The sequence below is a fragment of the Octopus bimaculoides genome, chromosome 14 (genome assembly GCF_001194135.2).
Source record: "Octopus bimaculoides isolate UCB-OBI-ISO-001 chromosome 14, ASM119413v2, whole genome shotgun sequence".
NCBI classification, from domain to species: Eukaryota; Metazoa; Mollusca; class Cephalopoda; order Octopoda; family Octopodidae; genus Octopus; species Octopus bimaculoides.
The window spans coordinates 16,777,517-16,784,232 of record NC_068994.1 but is presented as its reverse complement, the minus strand read 5'-3'; the positions used below and the strand labels follow the sequence as shown (position 1 = coordinate 16,784,232).

The 6,716-nt window shown below is 35.7% G+C and overlaps 1 protein-coding gene across 1 annotated transcript in view; it reads right to left on the bottom strand.

Moving 5' to 3' along the window:
* The window catches only part of LOC106883373 (general transcription factor IIF subunit 1), a 73,934-nt gene that overhangs the window by 64,979 nt on the left and 2,239 nt on the right, over window positions 1-6,716 (bottom strand). The window lies entirely within an intron of this gene.

The following is a 6,716-nucleotide window of genomic DNA, read 5'->3' as shown; positions in this document are numbered from 1 at the left end:
CAAACACTACATGCAGAAAAAACATGAAAACATGGGGCAGGGGACTTTTTTCTTTTTTTTTTTTATCTCCTTAAAAATTTAATAAATCTCTCTCCCCAGAAAAACAAACCTGAACTCTCTCTCTCTCTCTCTCTCTCTAAACTGACAAAGTGAAAAATATAGAAATAACAGTCACAAGGAATCCCCAAATGCAAAACTGAATATCAGAAGGAAGGGAGTGACTGAAATATGCAAACAATTTTTCTCCATTCACTTCTGAGAAAATTCTCAAGGCAGTGATGGAAGCATTTAGAATTAGGGACTGAATTGCATTGTGAGATGCGAAACATCGCTCCTTCTTTTGCCACACAGTGGAAGGAAAGGGAAGGAAGAAACACCTTGCCTAATCCTGAAACACTTTCCTAGATGTAAATGGAGAAAGGATAGAAGACTGATAATTACAAAGTTGGTCTTACTCATGAATTTGTTTTTTCATGGAAATTGATTACATATAACAATGGATTTTATTTTCACATGAGAAAAACTCTTGTAAAAAGAAAGAATACAGTTGGTTGGAAGAAAACCGCCTGCATTTTATTGGGGGTATTTTATAAACTATAGAAAGTTAGTTAGAAAAGATATGAAAATAAGTATCAGTTCTATGCATTATACTGTTAAAATGTATTTCTTTTTCCTGTATTTTCTATTAAGAAGAGAAAAAATTGCCTTCTCTTTGGAAATACAATATTGAGAACCAAAATTTTTGTAGCCTTGACACTTTAAAGAGCTGAAATGGAAAAGCTAGCAAAGACTGACGTTGGATCTTGGTGACACTAGGGAGTAAGTTACAATACTTTCTCATTAAGACAAAATGATGACCAGGTGAATAAGAATATTCAGGTGTTATACATTCAAATCCACCACGTGAATTTCATTATTTAATTGTATATGGTCAATTGAGACTAACAAACTTACAAAAAACTGTCAACATGACATATAAATAACGCCTCTACTTTTCTTTGGAGGTAGGAAAATAATTTCCAAGGAGATTGATGATTAAGGACCTGAGAATCACTGAAAATTAAAAAAACTGTCATGTACTTCTTTCTGTGAGGAACTTAGTCATAACACAGTGTCCACCACACAAACCTTATAACGGTTACCTGTGTGTTGGAAATAAAAGATTTGATTATCTGACTGAACTTCCAAACAAGGAACACGTTTTCTTCCCAAATTGACTTTCACACTATGTCTGTCCCATTTTCAGATAGCAAGGATTTGGTTTAAAAGGAAAGTTAGCAGCTATTGGGATACACACTACCGGAAAGAAATGCTGGAGAGAAGCAATTGTCAGATCCAGCCTGAATCCACTTTGCCTCACCTCTAGGGGACCACCAATTATACATATGAATACAAGAACAGACAGGACAACTGAGGCAATGTAACATGCTACACTACATCTGGCACAATAAACTAATGCATGCTGGTGGGTGATCCAGGAATAGACTACAGTACTGGATCCATGGATTACAACTAGATATTCGACCAGTAACCAAAGTGCTTAGAGGTCTGCTCAAGAAGTATTACATAACATGATCACCAGCATTATTTCTTATAGGATATAATGCAGATCTTTGTTTTCCTTAAGTAGTATGGTTGACTGAAACAATTCCAGAATTTTATCAAAATTTATTTTAAATCGACGTTAGACAGATGAAAGGCCAAGCTAGACAAGGGAAGATTTGAAGTGAGGAAAAAAGAATGAGATGACAAGGCTTTCACACATCAACTTGTTTACTTCACTATCTGCATCAATTGTTATATGCTTCAGCAACTGTAATCTATTAAACTGCTAGCACTTAATTTATGATCATACTTCTCTAAAATAACTCAAATTGCTTTGATATTTAAGTTCAATGTTTGCTCGTATTTAAGACAACCATTTGAATGAGTAAGAATTAATATAAAGTCATTTCAGCACCAATGATAAAATAATCAGGACAAAATAATTTTTACAAATATATATAAACAAAATCCAACACTGTACAAAGAAAGTAGATAGAACTTGAGAGATCGCGAGAAATTAGAGTAATATCAATTCATTCTTACAAAATAAAAAAAGAGAGAGAAAGCAAGTTCTATATATTCGTCTACACACACAATCAGTAGAGATCTAAGTGAAATATGTACAAGTAGCAAGCAACCGATTTTCTTAAACCATTTGCTATAAAACACAATAGGAGATAATGAAATAAAAGAAAGGGAGGGGATTCTTAACAGGGAGCGATGCGTTGAAAAGAACTAAAAATTATACGGTGTAATAAGTGACAACAGCAAAATGAAACAGACAGCATAATGACGAATGGGGAGGAAAACATATTCGTGAAAATGTAAAAAAAAAAAAATTGAAATATCATAGACTAGCTTCACTGCAGATGTGAAGTGCACATAATGCATATTTTATTTCTTATGATATTTTTGGAAAAAGTAATGCAAGGATAGCACAAAAATAAAAAAATTTTGAAACCTAAGCCGCTCAAAGGGGAAAAAAGGTGGAGTACTTAAATTGACAACCACATTACGAATAGCAACACAATGATAACGAACCAAGAGATTATATGCAGTAGCCCAAACGGCAAAATAAAAATAGCAGCTAAATCTCCTTCAAATTAGTTTCTATCGTTTAAAACAAAAGGGCAAGACTCATTGAACAATGTTATTCTTCGATATCCAAAAAAGAGAAGATGGTCACGGTTGCAACGCCTTTACCAGAGGTTTGGCAGATCTTGGGCTAAACAATAACAAAGCAACGAGGCAAAAAAAAAAATGTGGTTACTCGCTAGAAATAGCAGTTAAATCTATTTCAAACTACATCCTACGTCTTAACATAAAAGGACTCACTGGATAATGTAGTCCTAGAAATAACATCTAAAGAAAAAAGGAAGAAAGAAAAAGAAACTGATCAAGGCTAGAATGCCTTCGATCAGATGTTTGATGACAGCAAGTGTGTGAGGAAAAACAAACAAACAAAAAAAATAATCCTCGTCGCTCGATACTTTTTTTCTTCCTTAAAAGGAAAGAAGTGTTGGGGATATTTGCTGCTAAGATTTCTGGGAGGATTGGACTGGATTGGAATTGAAAAATGCAACGAGACAAAGAACCGAGCAGAGCAAAAAGGAAATGCAATCGAATCATCATAAATTCTTCCTCGTTTGCTCTCTTCCCACCGTCGCTGTACATTAAAGCGACCATATTCAAGTTTACATTTAGACAATTTTAAGCCCAGAAACAAACACACACACACACACACAAAACTTCTAAATATTAAAAGAACAATACGATAAAATACACACGTAAGCAAAATTATTCATATATATATATATATATATATATAATGTACGTATGTATACACACATACAGAGTATTATAGATTTTTTATAGCTGATGTCCCTAGCCCTACAAAAATCAGGGTGAGTTATGATGCCAGCAAAAACGTGTTGGATTGTGGTGTATGCAGAAGGGATTGTTGAAACGGGTACTGGGTCGATATGAGCGGAGGGGTGCCTCGTCACACATACACAGTCAACCTGTTAAATACTTTTAACTCCCTGAACACGTGCTGCTGAGTTCGATTCGCTTTCGCTTATACACATACACACGCACGTGTGTATGTGAGGGAAAGAGAATAAAATAGAAAGAATTTTAAGCTCCAGTTTGTCCTGATTGAGCAAACCTGTGCGATCAGAAACAGTCCGGCCGTGGCTACCTCGTCTATTATTCGGACAGCTTATCGCGGACCACATTATCAAATGTATGCTTCGTTTTTATAAGACGGTATTGTGTGACTCGACTAAATAGGATTTACCTATTATTTATAGCAGGTCCAACGTCTACGCAAAAAGAAATCGTTTGGGGCGCTTGTGTAAATTACATTTTACATAAGGCCACTTACTCTGAGAGAAATCGACTGAAGCGAGTTGAGCCACATACCTAGTATTTATTTTACCGACTTGAATGGAATTTGAACTCGAATCTAAGAGGTAAAAAAAAAAAAAATAACGTATGACATGTAATCTGACAAGCTAATTGTTTCTGCCATAATAACGAATAAAAAAAAAATTGGCACGCGACATAAATTCGAAGGTGCTTTTATTGATCAGGATAGAATAAATGAAAAGCAAATCCAACTCTAACGGGATTTGAAACAGGCTAATTATTGCAAGACATTTGTTCCCAACAAACTAGCGTGATGGACATGGAGCAGGTGGTATGAAGCCTATTTGATGTTCGCCGAAAAGAGAAACTTCGCTTTCAATTCTCTCCGATACAAATAGTTTATCCTTTATGCCGAAACAAACAAAGCATTATCTTTCGGAGTTTATTTTGTTGACGAGTAAAGAAAGCATTAAAATCATTGAAACATAAAGCAGTGATCTACCTAATCAAAAGTATTCGGGGATATCGGACTGTTATTTCCAGTAGATTAAACAACAACGTGTAGGCTCCCTCGTTCACATCAGTATTTATGTACTAAAATTGGTAAAGTGAGTTGGTAAAACGTTACCCTGAAATTACCACATCAGCAGTAATAAGGCATTTCTAGCACAGGTACAGAACCAACACATTTCGGGGTAGAAGCATAAGTCCATTAGATCGTCCCAATAGCATTTGAAATTGCTAATTACTTTAAGGAACCCCGATAAAAAATTTAAAAAATGAAAAGCAAAGTCGACGCCAACCGATTCGAACTCAGAACATAAAGGAATGCAGTTAAATACTGCGAGGCATTTTTTGCGACACACTACCGATTGTCATCCATCATTCTTAATACTGAACGGACCGACTAAACAAAGCACATATCGCCCTTGGACTGATGATGAGAAAAAGGCAAAGCCGATACCGGCGAGGAATTCATAGCGGACGGATAGTGGGAGGGGGGGGGGTCGACAAAAGAGCTAGTGAGTTCCATGCCTTTCCCCGTGCAAAGCCGATTTCGACTACGAAGCTAGAAATTTATAGCGAACGGAGAGTAGGATTGACAAAGTTGAGTTGTAACTTTCATGTCTTTCCATTATGGCATTAGCAAATGGAGAACTAGCTTGACAAGTGACCGGGTCCCTCCCGATAATTTAGCGCTTTGCATCTCGTTACAATAATGCTGATAACAGCTTGTTTAATGAATATAAAAAAGTTACACGATAAAACAAAAAAAAAAATACCACAGTATCTAGCGTCCGTGAAATGCCCCGCCCACCAGAAATAAATATCTAACTAGGGAATTGACATAATTCCATATGTCAACCTCCTTTCTGAAAATGCAAAAGAAAAAAAACAATTAAGAATAATAAATTCTTGCAGAAAGCAAAAATCTTGTGCAAGACAAAAGCGTTCCTTTAACGGAACTCACGTCGAGAAAAAAGGAAAGCAGGAAGGAAGTCGTTTGATACCATCTTTTTAGAATGGTGGTGGTGGCGGTTGCTGGGGAGATAAGGAAGAACAGAGAGGCAGACTTGAGTAAAACAATCCTTTTTCTTTCTCTCTCTCTCTCTCACTCTGATAATGGCGAATAGAAATAAAATGTAACAGGTATATTGCACACACTCACACACATATATATATATACACATATATACGTTTTGAGTTGGAGCAAGAGTAAAATAAGCATTAAACACTCTTGAAATGATTGACATTGTAACAAGCAAGTATAAACACAGACATACATATAAAACAGAAAGAGAGAACGGAGAAAAGAAGACCGAGTAAAACGAAAAAAAAAAAAGGAAAACGATCGAGTGTACAAGAAGCAAGAGAAAAAACACAAAAAGGTGTAAATTCAACAAATAATGCAAACGAATTACAAGAAAACAATTCAGACCACTCCGATAAACCATAACAAATTATTTGGTCCAGAGAAGACAAAACCACGATATAAATAGAATATGTAATTTTGTCGAGATAAAACTATTAGAACGCATGAAACATGTTAAAAGATATATTATGATATTGGATCGACTTAGCTTTGAAATAGTACTTCGTAAGTTTAACTAAATAAAGCTATTAAATGTTAACTTGCATATTAACTTTGTTTGATACACAAGTATATATATAATTTCTTTGCATTTTACGAAAGGTTTTTGGCTACGCAAACACGATCCCACAATTATCTGAAGCGTTAGAGAACGAGTTTACTGTATGGTGATACAAACGAACCAACTAGAAATAGCAGTCAAATCTGCCTCAAATAATACGAGCCGAGAAAAGGACCCGATCTGTTGGATATGATCCCGGGTTCCCTGTACAGGAAGAAAGAAAAGAGTGGATGGTCGCAAATGGAATGTCTGACATCAAGTCAAAACAAGTTACCTCAGCGTTTCTGTTGGCAGAATAGGTAGAAATGCCAGATTAAACGCTTTAAAAAGATTTACTTAGACTAGCCCTTCTCAGTTCAGACCATCGTCTTCGGGGTCGAGTTCAACTTTTGGTCATCACCCTTCCTATATTGATAACACGAGTTCGAGCAACAACAAAAAAAAAAACCCTAGGGTCCATTCAATCAAACTGCATATACACTCCTTTACTATAAACATCTGGCTCCAGCTAATGTAAGAAACCATTATTACTGTAAGCTGTAGAATCACTTATAGTAAAACAGTTCGACACTTCAATCCCGCTGTTGTTCACACGACCGATATTTAAATCCTGTTCTGTGTAGCTTTATCTCACAGGGATATATATAT